Here is a 19,036-nt window from a genome sequence, read left to right as displayed (position 1 = left end):
GGATGCAAGCCTTTCATTTCTAATGTGCATACGACTCTGCTGTTCAGATGAGTGGTGGCGGAAACTGCGAGTCAGACTGAAATGCCTGAAAATCTTGCACGCACGAACGAGCCTTAATTATTTGAATAGCGCGAAACAGGAGGTAATCACGCAATCCCAGTAAGTTCAGCTGAAAATGGACTCGTGTAAAGTCCTAAGACTCCTCTGACTGTGGTGCGAATCCATATGGGGGAGAGTGCACGTTTTCCTCCTAGCTTGGGCTCCGCTGTACATTTTCCCCTCGGCAGTCACTGCTCTGAATCCAACCATCAGACAGCACTCTGTTTGCTCCCGCGCCGACTTCCTGTATACATCACAGCTGTCCTGCTCTGCGAGCTGGAGAAAGCCTGTTTGGCAAAAAACGAATGGCAAGCCGAGTTTTCTTAAATTCCTTTTCTTATGGTATGCAATGAAAGAAAAATAATCTGGAAGTCATGCAGGCACTACTATTTTTTTTATCCTTTTTAGGACTAACCTGCATGCAGCAAAAGTAAGCAAGGCTTGCAGACACCGGGGCTGGCCGTAGATGTAAACATTTCCACAATACAACTAACATCATTTTTTGCTATTGGAATGTTCACCAGGCAATGGTCATAGACAGACACATATGTCGCACAATAATTGTTTGTCAGTTGTGAAAATATTGAGCGTTTGCACTGCATCACAGGCATTTTAATAAAGTATGAAAATAAGTCCTACTGATAGAGCAGATTCCCATCAGAACCATTCAGTTTTACTGCTAGAGAAAAAATAGTTATATCTAACGATCATATAAGAAACCAGGATCGGAATCCCGAAGAGGACAGCCCCACAAGTATTAGAAATGCTCTGTATACGCCTGGCCTAAAACCAGTGCTGGGCAACCATTTTTCTTTAAGAGCAATGGCGTAGGTATGGGTGAAGAAGAGTTAGGCTGGGTTCACACAACCTATTTTCAGACGTAATTCGGGTGTTTTACGCCTCGAATTACGTCTGAAAAAACGTCTCCAATACGTCGGCAAACATCTGCCCATTACTTTCAATGGGCTTTACGATGCACTGTACCGACGACCTGTCATTTTACGCGTCGCTGTCAACAGACGGCGCGTAAAATTACAGCCTCGTCAAAAGAAATGCAGGACACTTCTTGGGACGTTTTTGGAGCCGTTTTCTCATAGACTCCAATGAAAACAGCTCCAAAAACGGACGTAAAAAACGCCACGAAAAACGCGAGTTACTAAAGAAACGTCTGAAAATTAGGGGCTGTTTTCCAGCTCCGTATTTTCAGACGTTTTTTGTTAAGCGTGTGAACATACCCTTAGGAGACAACATAGCCCCTACTCCTGGGAGGTCCATATAAAAGAACAGACGCACTATATCAAGGGCAGATTGACAGAATGGCTTCCGGTCTTTTCTGGTCAGATAATGGTGGGTAAACTATGCTTAAAACTTGGGGTAGGTCAGTACTTATCTCTCTATAGATAGGTGCAGTGTTGTGGAATATGGCTCACGCTACACTCCGTGGTAATTGTGCCCAAATAATCATCTAATATAGTGTTTTGTAATTACATATGGCAGAATGCAAAGCTCTCTTAAAGAGGACCGGTCACTGGGTCATATAATTTGAACTGGTTTACTGACTGGAATAGCGCTATCTCCCTGATATCAGCGCTGTTTTTCTTTTTTTCCTGGAGCCCCGTTCCAGAGATATGGCCCACATAACCTGTGCACTTACACCCCCTCAGAAGCTCAGCCAGACGTGTTCCGGTTATTGTTTAATGTGAGGGGAAACAAGATAAAGCCCGGCGGTTGTATGCTTGCTGTAGTTAGCCAACGTTGTGGAGCTAGCTTCCCTGCTTCTGATACTGACCAATCAGCGTGAGGCAGCTTGAGGGTAGTTCACGCCCTGTTGGCTAACTACAGCAAATTAGCATATAGGGAGCCAACATAACAGTGGTCAAGATCTCTGAAACTGGGGTCTAGGAAAAAACTAACAGCGCTGGAATCAGGGAGACAGTGCTATTCAGGTCAGTAAACCAGTTCAACTTAGTGAGGGCCGGCCTTAGGATAGATGGCGCCCTGTGCGAAATTATCTTTCGGTGCCCCACCCCATCATTAAAAAATGCCCCATAAAAAAAAGTATAATGGGGCATTATATAATGCCCTATATAGTGCCCCACACAATATAATGCCCCTTTAGTGCCCCCCCATACAGTATAATATTTAATAATATAATATAAACCCTTCAAGGACACAGTATTTTGTCCTCTAATTGTGACCACACAGTATTATGCCCCCTAAGTGTCACACACAGTATATTGTCCCCTGTAGTAACCCTACACAGTATAATATCTGCTTAGTGGCCCCCACACAACAGCCCCCCTCCCCTGGCTGCCACTCACAGCCCTCCCTTGTAGATAGTGCCCCCTGTAGATTGTGCCATACATCCCCCACCTCCCCCTTGTAGATCGTGTTATACAGCCCCCCACCTCCTCCTTGTAGACAGTGCCCCGAAACAAAGATTTTTTACTCACCTAGGCCCCGTTCCCACGTTGACCTGAGCTGCTCCACGACGGGATCCTTGCGTAGGCCGGCGTGATCCTGTAACCTAGTACAGAGTTTCCCAACCTATTTGGACTCGAGGCACCACTGGAAAAATTAAATTTCCTCAGGGCACACAGCACAAAATTCCTTCAGTAATTTTGAAGCAGATTTTGAATTGACAGCGTTGTTTGACCTTTTTTTTTAAGCCAATGAAAAAGACGCAGGCAAAAAAGCACTTCAAACGGGCGCCTCACGTATCTTCTGTTTCTTATTAATTATAATTGGAGCCCAGAGGTGGAAACCACTTGAAGAACATCACCTCCCCACTCACAGTAAAATGACCATCAGCCCCCACTCACAGTAAAATGACCATCAGCCCCCACTCACAGTAAAATGACCATCAGCCCCCACTCAGATTCCCCTTGTAGGTAGTGACACAAACTGAAGCGGAATCCCCGTCCACAGAGTTGCCGACGCTGTAACCGGGGCTTCCAGTCCTGGAGGCCCCTGTCGTCTGTGTCCATTTATGGACAGTGTCGTCACTGGGTTCTCCTGGAGTGGATTCCCCGGTCACAGCGTCGGCAACGCTGTGGACGGGGATTCCGCTTCAGGAGTTGCCCCTGACCATATATGGACAGAGACATCAAACGCTCCGGGCAGGAGCGGAATCTCCAGCCACACGGGGATTCCGCTCCTTCAGGGAGCTACAGTGGCGCTAGAGATACATCCCTGCTCTGCTATAGTGGCGTCGCTACCGCTGTAGCAGCCACTATGGCTGCTACAGCAGTAGCGACGCCACTGAGTGAAGAAGTGCACGGGCGGAAAGGCCGTTGCTGAGTCACCAAGCCTGGGCGCTTCTGAAACAAGCAGGGGAAGGGAGCCAGTGCAGCGCCCCCTTTCACTTGCTGGAGTGATGCGCCCTGTGCAGTGACACAGGTGACAAACCCTGGACCAAGTAACTGGTCCTCTTTAACACCTTGTTCACCTCTAGTGTATTTCTGCAATGTTTTCTCTACTCCACGAAATTTCGTTATTTTTAAGGCTGGAAACTGTTTGGCCGCTATGTATGTTCCTACCCTAATGAGTAAGTTTGCCGCAACTGATCACAATTGTTTGGGCTATTAGTGCTTCATTAATATATGAGGCAGAGAATTTCTTAGTGCCATCAGGTTACGGCTGGCACAGAGCTTTGTGCCTGTTCTATAGAAGTAAAAGCCTCCTGCCTTGGCCGAAGGTCAATCGCCATACGCATAAAAGATGTCGGCAGATCCCATAGAAATCTGCGCGATCAGCCGTCAAACCGCGATGTTGACTGTAAAGAGCCGTCAATGCAATGTATGGCTTATGCCTCCGCGTACAATAGATCGCTGCGCTCCGCTCTAGGTACGGCTCCTCTGCTCCGTGTGCCCGCCTAAATGAAGGGCACAGCGGCGTGCAGGCAATGGAGGGAGCGCTGGCTGCCGCGCTATCATTATGGATGTGACAGCAGGGAGAAGTAACAGAAGCTTTATGGTAATTGCGGTTCTCTCGGCCTCGATGACAGGCGGGCTATGAGAGAATTTCCCCCGATCTGCAGCCAGGGAACGCTCGCAGCACACGTCGAGCAGGGCAGCGCCTGAGACTGGCATGTGAGGTGGCAGATGTACGGGACGAGTGTGCTACTTACTGACCGTCTTAAACTTGTGCCCCAGTCAGACAAGTGATGCCCATTATCGGCGCACACCGCCTCAGCAGCGTGTGACAAGCCTGTGTGCCAGGCGCCGCTGTAGTGGTGTAGGGGAGAGAGGCAGAGGAGGGCAGCTTCCATGAGTGGAGGAGAGCAGCACACGGCCGCCGGGCTTTATCTTGTTTCCCCTCGCATTAAACAATAACAGGAACACGTCTGTGGCGTGACAGAGAAGCCAGGCGGCTAGGCCGGGAGTGGCTGAGCTTCTGAGGGGGTGTTAGTGCACAGGTTATGGGGGCGGAAGATTAGGGGCGCCAGTCTTCATGCTGGAATTAACCTCACTATGGCAGAATGTCTGACCTCTTTTATGAGCGACATCTAAGAGTGGGCACCGTAAGAAGAGCCGCATAAGCTGGTCTGAGGCAAGGACACAACACAAGGAGAAGTGTCGGGTCACCGAAGAGCTAACTAGGGTGCGGGGAATATCTCGTACTCTGGAGGGGGTAGTCTAGGCCTCCCTGTAGTCCGGCCACCTGCAACCCGACTCCGGCACGGAAGCCACTGCTGGGCGTGGAGGACAAGGACTTGAGCACATCGCGGAGACGAACTTCTTCCTGGCCATTGTCCAACTTGGAAAGTAACTGCGCGACTGATCCCAGAGCCCCGGGCACAGGTCAGATGATCGCTGACGTCTAATCCCTGATCTCCACGTTGTATTGATTTGTCCTGCATTGTGATCGCTCATTGCTTCCCCCCATTATACAACCTCGTGATTGTGTGTTATCAATGATTACCGCCAGCGGAGGAAATGAGCTCGTACTGTCCTTTTTCTCTGTGATTATAGTCTGGGTGCAGCAAAAAAAATGCGGCTCATGTGTCAATAGTGACGCACGGCGATCCGTGCGACATAAAAATGCTGTGCAGCACGTCATAAATTTTCCAGCAGTAGTACTAAGAAAGCGTTTATGACAAGTCTAACCAGTCGTACGTGTCCTCTGTTTTTATGGCACACATCAGTGGTGTGATGAGATAATACATATGTCGCAATATTACCACTACTCAACCTCGCCCTGTGAAAGGAAAACGGTCAGTATTGGGGGAGGTGGATGGCGCAGTGTGGAGCAGTAGTGTAGTGTGCAATATTCCCCAACCCGGCACATGCTTGGCAAGAAATACACTGCACCCCATGCATGGTTTTACCTGCCTTCACCTTATTGAAAATTGGCGGGAAAGGTTCATAATTTAGGTGCATTGAGTGTAAATGAAAAATATTTGGTTGGTGAGGGATCAACCTCCTGGACAGCTTGAATGCAGTACCAGGCACAGCCATCTGTACAGATGTGCCAATGTAAATAATGAAGAAATGTGGCGCTCGCAGGATCGCTGCGGCCTTTTTATTATGCTGATCAGTGGGATTCGTAGAGATTGAGCCCACACTGATCAAATATTGATGGCGTATCCTAAGCAGTTCATGTCAGAAGATAGGATCGATGAGCGTCTGTTATAAAGCAGACTCAACCTCTACACTAAGCTAATATACATGTCCCCCCTCTCATGTTCCCCGACTCCCCCATAAATAGACAGGTTCTGCTCAGCCGAGCATGCGTGTTATTTCACCAGAGACACCTCAGAGGAAATACCAAAATGAAATCCAACCCTTGTTTTTCCTGATGGTAGATGTTGGGGGAAAGTCAGAATTTCCTCAAACATAAAATTACTGGAACTTCCGACAAATATCTTGTATGTTACCAGCTTTAGGCCATTATATAAAAAATAGATACATGGCGTGGTGCGGTCGGCCATTTTGCGGTATTGATAACACTAGAACTCCACAGGTTTGCAACTTAGGATATGTTCACATTTGAGTTCTGACTTACATTATGAACGGAAGCCACAACGATCCACCAGATCCATTGTGACAAATGCCACCACCATTGTGTTCGTTGTTTTGACAGAAAAAATAGCGATGCATTTGACGATTTTCCCCCTGTAAAATACAATGAGAATCTGCAAATGGAGCTTCCGCCACAGATGTGAACAAAGCCTTATGGTATTTTCACACAACAGTTTTATTTTGTGCAAATATCTGACATGAATTTGCAAGAGAATCCCAGGACCCTTGATGCCTGTTGTGGATATGGTTTCATCTGCTGCATGGAAACCGCGTCAAGAAGTGACATGTTACTTCTGTTTTATTGCGCAACACGGTTTTCAATTCCCAGCGCCAAAAATTCTGCACTGTATGGACAACAGGGAGGTTTTACATTGAAATTAATAGGACACTGTTCGTGAGCGGTTTTCACATGGATTTCGGCGTGGAATACGTCGTTGTGCGATCATGACCTTACAATACAGAAGTCCAGTAGGAGTATGGACCCCTGCACAGGTAGCAGATTTTCGGCCGGAAAATCCCCAGCTGAAGACTGCTGCAGGTAAGTGAATGACATTTAAGAAATATTAGGCCTCATTCACATCACGTTTAGGCCTTCCGTCGGAGGTATACATCGGGTAATCTCCCGACGTCTACCTCTGCCGAAAGGCTCAAACGTATCCCACTGTAGGCATACAGTGGGATATGTCGCCCGGGGACTGGCCCTGGGAAAACTCCAGAAATCACTGTCCATACATGGACAGTGTTGTCAGGAACTTTCCCAGGGCCAGAGTCCCAGGACAGAGCATCTACTAGCACTCCGTCCAGTGCTTTCCGACGCAGTGGAAGCTCCTGACATTGCGGTCCATATATGGACAGCAACACTCAAACTGGGGATTCTGGCTCTGGAGAATCCCCTGATGTCACTATCCATATAGGGACAGTGATGTCGGTAGCTCCCTGAGGTATACATTTATCGCTTACCTGTGACAGATGCCATACAGTAGCATCTGTCATCCATAGGCTTACATTTAAAAAAAAATGTATACTGCGTGGTATACGTTTTTTTTCTTTTTAGGGGTTCCCTCAGGATGGAATAGTGTTGTCTACTACGCTAGTCCAGCTTTCAAAAAAAGATGCACCGACGTATATACCAGTCCGATGGAGACCAAAGGGACGCACTTTTGGTCTCCGTCGAGATAATAGAGCCCTATGAGTAAGCCCATCGTGTACGTTGGGAGCTTTACCAACATACACATTAAACGTAGGGCAATAACGTAATGTGAACGGGGCCTTATTCACATGCTGAACATTTTTCACATGGACATTAGCATGCTGCAGATTGTCACATTTGCAGCATGCTCATTCTATTCAGGTTGTTCACTGCGGATTTAACGCTTTTCGATGTAGAAGCGGTGAAATCTGCACGTAACACGTGCAGATTTGTGCTGTGGAAAATCTCGATCAAATCCGTTACGAGTGTGGGAGATAGGCCCCTGTAGATTATATAAGATACAGCTGGATACGCATGGAGGAATTTAAGAAATCAAGATGGCCATACAGGGTAACATTTTTAGAGGACACAAAAGACAACGTATTCATGTTTGCCTTTGGTGGAATGATGATTAGGTCGAGCATTGCGAATAAAGCTGTGAGGCGAGCACGGAAAGCATGTACAATTACATAGGATAGGGGGGAACATTTAGGTTAGGTCTCCACAACGACATGGATAGAATTTTTGCGCTCATTGCCCATGATTTTGCCCGCAGAGGGTATCATCACACGTGCAGTTTTTGATAAGGTTTTTTTAATGCAGTTTTTGAAGCCAGAACCATTAGCGGATTCAAATAAGTCACCCGCGATTTCAGTCTAAAAAGATTCAGCAATGTCATATTTAGTGTGGACAAATATAGCGTCATGCACCGAACAGGTTAACACTAGCAGAAATAATGTCCAATATCACACTGCAGTCATCCACGATCAGACAGTGCGATAATAGTCGTGCGTTAGGAGTATTGCGCACGTCTTAATAAAAACGGAACGAACTGGAATTGTCTGCGGGTGCTATGGCAGAACGCGAGCCCCACGAATTTCCTCCGGCAACCGTTAAACGGACTATTACCTCAGCGAGGATGGCAGTGTAGCACGCGTGTGATGCCCACGTTCCGTAGCTAGGGAGCTCGGTGCCAGCAGACGCGCGCTGTACACTGCTATCCGTGGGTTTAGCCGCCCCAGACGCGATCTGTGTACAATACGTTCAGTCCTTGTATCCGGAGACGCCGGGCCGGCACAGGGGGATTAACCCTTCATGTGCAGCTGCTCGTCCCCTGTATACCGTCCATTATGTATGGAACAATGCGGCTCGGCAGGGTGCCCGCAGCCCGCGCATACAGAACACGCGTAGCTCAAGGACATAAGAGCGGCGCCTCCGCTCCCCTCGTGTGGGGATTATATCGCCGCTGAAGGAGCTGTATAATAGACGGGCGGTGATCACTGCGGATCACACTCGTCCTGACGCGCTGCTCAAATTATCTCCTTCCCACCTATCGATTAGTGCGCCCGCTGCTTTCTTTTAACCCCTGCGGCAGTTTCCAGGCTGCGTGCATTAGTATTCCGGTCTATATGCCGCCTCCTGCGATACGGGAGCCACATAACCCCTTGTAAACTATACTGTAATAGAAGGGCGGTAATGGCGAGTATAGACGTTATACAGGACTCGATCGTGACAGACCATCTCGCATTCTCCCCCGCTCCTCACAAATCCCACTATATGCAGATAATGAAGAGGTGCGGGAGTTAATGGGGTTAATCTCCGGCACCGGCCCCTTATCTCCGGTGAGGAGCCCCTGGTACACGGACGCTGTCACACATAGGTGACTGAGAGTTAATTAGGAAGTATTCTCCGGATCAATGACTCGCACAGCCCATTAGCTATTCTGCTGCCTAATTGCAGGATTGCGCTGCTATCTCCATCCCGTATCCCTGCAATCAGCGATCTCTCGGCAGCAGCTGGGGATTAGGCAGCCGGCAGAGCAGGTCTTGTGAGATTACACGGCGTTTAACCCCGTCGTGTCCGAACCCTGTCGCTGCTTCCTAATGCATAGGACACGGCCACTACTTTGCGGGTACCGTCTGACGTGGCGTGCTGGGTTTTGTAGTTCCACAGCGACTTCCTTTTCATGTTTTCCGCAAGCTGTATTTGTTTATGACGGAAGGTCCTTCATTCACCACGTTGTCCTGTGGAATCAGCGATTAGGGGGCTCCAGGGAGTTCAAAGTAGACACATATAAGAAAGGCGGCACGATGGAGTCTCAGCTGGGAGGAAGTGGTCAGTGCTAGGAAGAACTTGTAGACAAACAGTAAACAGAGGGGCAGCTTGTCAGGACACGTTCACAGAAGCGGCAGATCCGAGGATTCTGTATGTAGAGCACTTGTAACAACACGCACCCACAGAAAGAACGTGCGACGTCATAAGGTGCCTCTATGTGCCAATACAGTGATATTTCAAGACTGAATGCGTTTTTGATGCGGTTTTAAACTACCTTGTACATCATAAAAATCCATACAAAACCAATCTAATGTGGCTGTGAGCAATTCATGATGCCTTGTACTGACATTGAGTCTGTGCTCATATCTAGGAAATGGTCTGCATTGCCATGTTACACAGAGAAATCGTATAATGGAAAGAATTGTACCTCAGGACTGGAACACACTGCGACCAAGGCTTCCTTTATAAGTACAACTTTCATTTGTATTTGGGAGGCAGCTTCATTTTGTCTGCAGGAGCCTGGCCTGAGACAAGTGCATCTCCCTGCCCCCGCTTGTCATAAGAGGTCTTAGGCCTCATGCACACGTCAGTATTTGGAAGCCAAAACAGTAGTGGAACATAAGCAGAGAAAACCGGTAGTGGAAAGATTTGCACCTCTACCATGTTTTGGACCCACTCCTGGTTCTGGCCTGTGTGCATGAGGCCTTGGGTGGAGGCAGCGCATGGTCGCAGGGCTCTAGTATGATGATGCATGGACTGCAGCCTGGCTTCCACCACATGGGGATCTCACATTCCTCTCACTGTTTGTTTCCAGAACATCGGCTTCTGTCCGTGCTTTTCCCGGCTGTCCTATATGAGGGTGTGGGGGAATTGGCCCATCTCTATAAATACGCGTTCATGTCACTGTATCTTCAGTCTGTTACGTCCTCATAATTCTGACCGAAAACAGGAACACATCCCAGATCTTGCGTGCAGTTTGTACATGTGGTTTTCAGTAGAAACTGTGTAATAGTGGTGTCGGTCTGTGTCTGTGAGTGAATATGGTTTAGGGCCTGTTCACATCAGGCGACTATGGCATTGATTCTGTAAAAAAAACGGAAACCTGCCTGAACGGTGACAAACGGAAACCATTAGCAATGTTTCCGTCACCATTGATATCAATGGTGATGCAAACGGAAGCTAAGGTTTCCATTTGACTTTCCGTTGAGGGGTTCCACGACAGAAATCCTGAACGGAAAGCCAACGCTGATGTGAACCGGCCCTTATCTATAGTCTTGGGATATGTTACGTAAAATGCTCTGTAAATGGGCCCTGCATGAACTAAGAATAAGGGGGGGGGGGGTATACATTGTAACGTAAGAGATGTACAGCTATAAAGTGAGGCAGTATAAGGCTCTGTTCACATTAGCGTTGTTTTCCATACTGGTGTTACATATTCTGTAGAGATATCTTTGCTGTCAAAAACAGTTAATGGCAGCTGTTTGAAAATAGATCCGTCATACCTCCATTAAGAATGGATGTCACACCGATAGTGTGAACAGAGCCTTAGGCTTTTTTCACACTCTGTCCAGGAGATCCACTTGCCTGTATGTCTTACGTATTTTTTTTTAATCAATGGGAATGGATGCTAGTACAAATGAGAACGGAAACATTCCCAAGCGTTTCCTGAAGGAATGTCCCCCCTTACCCTTTGTACTAGTATCATGCTATTTTTGACGATGTAGGAGAGAGCGATCTCCGGAACGGAGTGTGAAGGCTCGGTTATATAAGCCTATATGTCCTGAGTAATCCAAGCACACGTTATTTACAAGCTTGCCCCAGGACTGACCTGCTCTATTGTCACACAATGACAGGCAAGAACCAGCAGCCGTATATATTGTTATGTATGCACGATGCCGCTACGCATAGTACATAAAGAGTCAATACAACATCAATGGAAGGAGAAGACGGCAGCATCTATTGACTGGAGGCAGCGAGTAGAGTGAGGATAAAGGCAGTAGATCCGCTCTCTTCTGCACGTACTGTCAGTACCCCGTTTCAATGGTCGTGGAGTGACAGACAAGTCCTCGCCTCAAGACAGATTGCAGCGGAGCTGCCGTCTGATTATAAGACATCTGATCCCATTCATCAACACAATTGCATTGGTCTTTATTTAGCTTTTATTCTGAGCCAGGACGAAAATGCTAAGCGCGACATCTCCGGTAATCTTAGAATTTGATGTCTCCTAAAGACTTGTGACTAAGCAGTGTGTGGGGCACTAGGAGCACCAGCACACCCTGTATGTCTTTGGCAAGTTATAATTTGTCTTTACATAGGTAGTGGCTCCCAGTCATAGTCCTTTTTACACGGGCCAATTATCGGGCAAACGCTCGTTCATCTGCTGATCGTATCGTTTTAGCTGCCTAAAATATAATTGTCGGCAGCACATCTTCCAGTGTAAACAAGGAGACGCGCGGCCGACATGATAATAATGTATGGGGATGAGCGATCGGAGTAACAACCGCTCGTCCCCATACTAGCGCCTTGTGAAAGGAGCAAACGAGCGCCAATCAACGAGCTGTCTCCTTGATCGGCGCTCGTTTACACGGACCGTGACGGGTGGCTCTGAGCCTCGTATTTACACAGGCAGATATTAGATTAGAATCTTTTTCCACTTTCATTGAATGGGGTATTGTCTTGATTTACTGTTTACAAACTATTCATGGGAATATTGTGATTGTCACGCAACATTTGTGACCAGGTCACAGACACTTCAATCAGATTGATAATCCATTTGTGCGATAGTTATTGTTAAACGATATTTAAATGGAACTGGGAATAAGCGGCTTTCAGAAACATGTTGCACTGCTTATCTCTGGGGGGACGATGCAGTATGACAGTAAAAATCTATCTTGTAGGATCCATGTGTCCCCTCAGATGTCTGGTAAGCATCTGTCATCCCCATAGACATGAGATTGGCATGGATCACTAGATTGTCAAGACTGACAACTAAGGGTGTAAATCTGTGTGTGTAAACAGAGCCCAAGCGAAGATGAGAACGTAGCGTATACCATGATGTGAGGCTTAACCGGTTGTCACTCTTGCGTACAGAAAACTGGCGTAATTGCATTGATAAATGTGCCCCATTGTCTAGATTTCTCATCTTGTAACTGCGCACGTTCTTTCTCCCACTCTGTCACACTGTGTGACACCCTGCTCGGGCCTCTGCACCCTGCAACATTTATGATCCCCCCCCCCCCAGCACATCTCCGGGCGGCAGTGATCCAGGCGAATGATTGAGATTCCCAATGATGCCTGGCAAAGCAGGCGTCTGATAGGGGAGACGAGGTTTTCACATCCTTAAACAGCAGGATGGCTCTGCGAGCGCAGAACATTTGGTAACCATTTCTGGGAAGCGGAGTGTTTACAGACGGGAGGAAAGTAGCAGAGCACTTCCTAATATCCAGCTCACCACAAGCCAGAGGCACATGGGGTCAGGGCAGGGAAGTGAGCGGCTAGATACTGCTTTAACCCTGTCCCTGCCATATTTAGGCTGAAGCGGTTTACGGCCTCCAGGAGCCTTGTCGCTCATAAAAGATCTGTAATACAAAAGCAGCTCAGCTATTTAGATTCTGGTCCCATAGTGCTTCTGCATTCAGTTAAAATTAACTCCGATCTCACCCATTTAACCACGTAGATGCCACGGTCTATAGCGACCTGTGTGCGGGCCCTCCCTCATCCCATCACCCCCCTCACGCCGATAGTTGTCATGGCTGTCTAGGGCCTAACGAAGGCCCCCAGGTCTGCCATCTTTCTGCACCTATTAAGCCCTGCCAGAGGGCTTATTAGAAGACGGTAAAAATGACAATATTATATTACTATATATATATATATATATATATATATAGTATATTGTACCAGCAATCAAACAATTGTTCAAGTCTCCTAGGGGGGAATAAAAAAATTGTATAAAATAGTTAAACAAAGTTTTTAGTAATGTCCCCAAAAAAAGAAACCTAATTGGTATCGCCACATCCGTTTAAGTCCAAACTATTACAATATATCTTTTAACCCACGGGATGAAGGCCATAAAAAAATTAAACCCACCAGAATTGCTGTTTTTTTGTTCTCTTCGTTACCCCAAAAAATGGAATAAAAGTATTCAAAAAGTCATATGTACTCGGAAATGTTACCAATAAAAACTACAGATCGCCCTGCAAATAAGAAACACTCACACCGCTCCATCAATGGGAAAAAAAAAAAGTCATGGCTCTGAATGTTGCAACACAAAACAATTTATTTATATACAAATAATTTTTGCTTGGTAAAAGTAGTATATCTTAAAAAAAGATTAACCTGCTTAACCTGCTTTGGCAAAAGTGTAGTGTTTGGCTGCGATTACAAAATATACAATAAAATTCAAAGCCACAAAAAAATAACTCATGTAAATATTCCGTGTGCTGATCATTGTCAATTCTGATAAAGCCTCTGGAGTCAGTAGCTGCAGTGAATTTAATTTCCCCACTCCTGCTCTTTAAAAAATGTATCATGCACATGGCTGTACGGCTGATCTGTGTTGTACAAAAATACGGCACCATAGGATTCTGTGGGCCTATACTGTATTTCAATGTGCCATTGATTATATGGGGGGGGGGGGGGTACACAGAGGTATTTTTCTCATGAATTCAGTGAGATTCCAGAGGAAAAAAATCGTGGCATGTGCCAACACGTTGCAGAAGTATTCTCCCATTGAAGCATATGGTGGCAGGCAGAGTGCCTATGGGTCTGTAATATAAACCCATAAGGACTCTGTGCTGTCATACAGGTAGCAATATAATTTCAGCGCCACTTAGGCTCTGTTCACATGTGCATTGGGGTCCCGTTCTGACGTTCCGTCGGAGCTTTCCATCAGATCGGTACCCTGAACTGACACAGATGGAAACCAGAGGTTTCCGTTTCCATCACCATTGATTTCAATGGTGACAGATCCAATGGTTTCCGTTTGTCTTTGTTGTGCATCGGACCCGTCGTTTTGCCGGAAGCAATAGTGTAGTCTACTACGCTATTGCTTCCGGCAAAACGACGGGTCCGGTGCACAACCGAGACAAACGGAAACCATGGACACTGGATCCGTCACCTCCGATTTCCGTCTGTGTCAGCTCGTGTCTGTTTAGGGTCCCGTTCTGACGGAAAGCTCAGACGGAACGTCAGAACGGGACGCACTAGGTCTTCATCTTGTAAATTGCATTAGGTATGTATTGAATGTATACATTTCTTTATAATGAATAGAAAGATATGCACATTTGAGTGTTTAATTTATCATCTTGAGATATGTGTGTGTTTGTACGTGTATGTATACACACACACACATATATATATATATCATTTTATAAAAAAAATTCTTCCTGTATTCTAGTAAGTGCTGTTCTCATAGTCATTTCCTACCCTGGATGAGTGATGGGATTAGTGCATTACGTGGCACAAATAGGCCTCTCTTCTCTGCAGTGCAAGGCAGGCTCTTCCTGACAATCAGAGCTGTGCAGACTGATTCCCGAGCAATTATGTGGAGCCTGCACGGAATGATTTGTGTAGTCGTATTAGAAGCCTTCGTGTTTGCGTGCAATTTTTATCAGGCCGGGAAAAAAAAAAAGACTGTTCTATAATTATGTCTTAAATGTGTAGTAGCCATGAAAATATTACAATGCACGTCGATGCATGCCATTTACATTCAATTTGTACGCCAGTGGACTGAGTTTTCTAAGTGTATGTATGTTATTTTCTTTATTTTCTCAGCTAATATGATTTAGCCTTATAAAGGAATTCAGGACAGGTTCTGCGTATCTATTTACAAATATATAAAAGTAGAAATCTTGCAGCACTCCAAAATGTGAAAAAAGTGGTTTATTCAGCCAACAAACAGCGACGTTTCTATCCCACAATAGGACCTTTATCAAGCTTGATAAAGGTCCTATTGTAGGACAGAAACGTCGCTGTTTGTTGGCTGAATAAACCACTTTTTTCACATTTTGGAGTGCTGCAAGATTTCTACTTTTATATACTGCCTTGTCCTTGGATCTGGACGACTTGCTTGGCACCCACACATTTGTTTCTAGTGAGTGCTGCTGCTTTCTATTGCTGCTATTTACAAATATATGTATATTGTTTTTTCATTTTGAATATAATGATATGTTTGTGTTGAATGCATCGATACATAATCATTTCTGGACATATGACTTTGCATCCACGTTTTGGACATTGAGCCCTAATTTTGCTAGTAGTGTGCGGTTGACATACTATCAATTTGTTACTTAAAGGAAATCTGTCAGCAGTTATGAGGCCTCATATAGGGGAGGGGGAGGGCATTGTAAACATACCTTTTGTCTCGGTTATGCAACTTGCATGACCAAAAACACGATGTTTAATTCCCCCGGGCGCTGCGATCACAAGTGACACTGAGGCGGGCACTTGATGTGCAAGTGCTCCTGCGCTCTCCTCCGATTTTAGGGATGGCTCTGGCAGTTTCCTGATTGGTCGCTAGAACGGTCACTTAGAGCGGAGAATGGCACTTACAAACGCCGCAGGGGGGAATCAAACGTTGGTTTCTCAGTCATGCAAATTAAAGGTGTATTTACAATGCCCCCCCCCCCAGATCTCTCTTTTAGCAGTTTTGAGTCCCCAAAACGGCTGACAGATTCCCTTAAAGAGGCTCTGTCACCAGATTTTGCAACCCCTATCTCCTATTGCAGCAGATCGGCGCTGCAATGTAGATAAGAGTAACGTGTTTTTTTTTTTTTTAAAACGAGCATTTTTGGCCAAGTTATGACCATTTTTATATTTATGCAAATGAGGCTTTCTAAAGTACAACTGGGCATGTATTGTGTGTGTACATCTGGGCGTTTTTACTTCTTTTACTAGCTGGGCGTTGTGAATAGAAGTGTATGATGCTGACGAATCAGCATCATACACTTCTGTTCGTTAACACCCAGCTTCTGGCAGTGCACAGACACACAGCGTGTCCTCGAGAGATCACGCTGTGACGTCACTTCCTGCCCCAGGTCCTGCATCGTGTCAGACGAGCGAGGACACATCGGCACCAGAGGCTACATTTGATTCTGCAGCAGCATCGGCGTTTGCAGGTAAGTCGATGTAGCTACTTACCTGCAAACGCTGATGCTGCTGCAGAATCAACTGTAGCCTCTGGTGCCGATGTGTCCTCGCTCGTCCGACACGATGCAGGACCTGGGGCAGGAAGTGAGTGACGTCACAGCGTGATCTCTCGAGAACACGCTGTGTGTCTGCACTGCCAGAAGCTGGGTGGTAACGAACAGAAGTGGATGATGCTGATTCGTCAGCATCATTCACTTTTATACACAACGCCCAGCTAGTAAAAGAAGTAAACACGCCCCGATGTACGCACATAATACACGCCCAGTTGTACTTTTACTTTAAACACGCCCAGTTGTACTTTAGAAAGCCTCATTTGCATAAATATAAAAATGGTCATAACTTGGCCAAAAATGCTTGTTTTAAAAAAAAAACAACACGTTACTCTTATCTACATTGCAGCGCCTATCTGCTGCAATAGGAGATAGGGGTTGCAAAATCTGGTGACAGAGCCTCTTTAAAGATAGCTTGTCACCACATTCCCCCTATGAAATGAACATATTGGGGTGTACAGTTCATCTAGACAATGCTAATGGTTACCTCTTTACATTGTATACATAGCATATGACAAGTCCTGGCACTAATTTGCATGGTCAGCAGAAAAAATGTTGGGGCTCTGATGTCCCTTATACAGCTATCTATGCATTGTCTACATCGGGGCTACACATCCTTTTTGTTGGTCTAAAGGCTACATTGTCAAATGGTCCTACTTCAAAAGCTTACAATTATTAAACTTGTTTCTTAAAATGTATAATTTTTACAGTGCTAGCTACAGTATCCACTGGCAGTGACAGCCACAGAGCCCCCATAACAGTGTCAGCCACACAGCCCCTATAAATGTTAGCCACAGAGCCCCCCCACCAAGTGCTTACCACAGAGCACACAAAAACTGCCAAGACATTATATATTCACCTGCTCCCCGTTCCCGCGCTGTTTCTCATCACTGACATGCAGAGATATACATGCGAGTAGAAAGAAGGCTATGATTAATGCAGGAAAGACTGTCGTCTAATAACGTCACCCCGTTCTCTGAATCAGGAGGATGTGGCTGGGTTTTTAGACCGTTGCATCTTTCTATATGATAGGAACATAGACAAGTGATCAGCCCAAAAAATGCCCTGATGGCTGCAAGTCTAGAGCATAGTTTCTCAACTTCCGGTACATGAATCCTAGGGGTATGTGTAGAGCACCCAGGTCATGCTTCTGTCGCAGACAGGCGTCCTTCCTCGTCCACTTTATCAGGCTCCGTCTGTTATGAGGAAACTGTAGCAGACTTGCTCTGATATGCTTGATCTGTTGCAGGCTGGATCTGGATGCTGGTTCTGATAGGTTTCATTCACATCTCCGTTCATGGGTTCTGTCTGAGCTTTCCGTCAGGGGAACCCATGAACGGAATTCAAACGGATAGGCTTCCATTTGCATCACCATTGATTTCAATGGTGACGGATCCGGCGCAAATGGTTTCCATTTGTCCCTGTTGTGTAAGGGTACGGTCTTTTGACAGAATGAATACCGTAGTCGACTGCGATATTCATTCCGTCATAACGACGGAACCCTTACACAACAGGGACAAATGGAAACCATTTGCGCCGGATCAGTCACCATTGAAATCAATGATGATGCAAATGGAAGCCTGTGGTTTCCGTTTCGATTCCGTTCCTGGGTTCCCCTGACGTAAAGCTCCGACGGAACCCATGAACGAAGTCCTGACGCAGATGTGAACAAAGCCTTACGCTGTACTTTGTTACAGGTTCCATTTAAAGGAAACATTAGCTAGTTGGTGTCTCTAAATATAAAAACCAGACCTTTTGCATTCAATGATAATCTAATAATTTTAGAAAGAATAGTATAAAACAAAAAGTGCGTTTGTGGAGCAGTGTCAAATTGTAATGACCTCGTCCGGTAAATCTAGGGGTGATTTGTAATTCTTAAATAGATGGTCTGTGTTAGACAACCCTCTTCCATATGCTCTATTAGGGTATATGGATGCCACGGGGAGGTCTCCTGCCCAGCACTCCCCTCTATGAGGCAGGAAGGGCAGTCAATGATTAGCTACTCATGTATGGCCTCCGCATAATGCTACATTTTCCCTGCAGTGGCAATAGCGGGGGAAATGTGTGGTCAGACGCAGCTTCCTCCGGCAATACCAGCTAATTCTTGGGGGTTAGAAAACTGGGCCCCTTGGCAATTAACCGATCGCTGGGCCGGCTTTTGGTTTAATAGGGGTCGCCTTCATTAGACAACTTTTTTGACTATTATGTCACCCTTGTAAGTCAGAACCACATGAAACCTATGTCTTCACTCTGGAATGCCACCAGCATCTATTAAAGCGACCCTCCAGTCAAAATTTTACTCTACGTGACAAATGTATAGTCCACATACCAGGTGCACTCCTCATGAACGATCCTGCTTTCTGGTCACCCGTTTGCATCTTCACAAAATGGCTGCCATAGTTCTAGACTTCCCTGACCTCCGATTGACCTGCGTTGATGATTTAGACATGAAGAAGGTATGTACTTAGAACGCT

General features: G+C 46.1%; 1 protein-coding gene across 1 annotated transcript in view; it reads left to right on the top strand.

Moving 5' to 3' along the window:
• The first annotated feature begins 4,069 nt into the window (after positions 1 to 4,069).
• Positions 4,070 to 19,036, top strand: part of BCOR (BCL6 corepressor) — a 148,004-nt gene continuing 133,037 nt past the window's right edge. The window contains exon 1 of the mRNA XM_075853961.1: positions 4,070 to 4,901. The gene's annotated coding sequence lies outside the window, so the exon portion shown is untranslated. The remainder of the gene's footprint in view (positions 4,902 to 19,036) is intronic.

Source organism: Rhinoderma darwinii, chromosome 2 (genome assembly GCF_050947455.1).
Source record: "Rhinoderma darwinii isolate aRhiDar2 chromosome 2, aRhiDar2.hap1, whole genome shotgun sequence".
In the NCBI taxonomy this organism is placed as follows: domain Eukaryota; kingdom Metazoa; phylum Chordata; class Amphibia; order Anura; family Rhinodermatidae; genus Rhinoderma; species Rhinoderma darwinii.
Note: the sequence above shows the minus strand (reverse complement) of the source record. Positions and strands in the feature narration are given on the sequence as shown.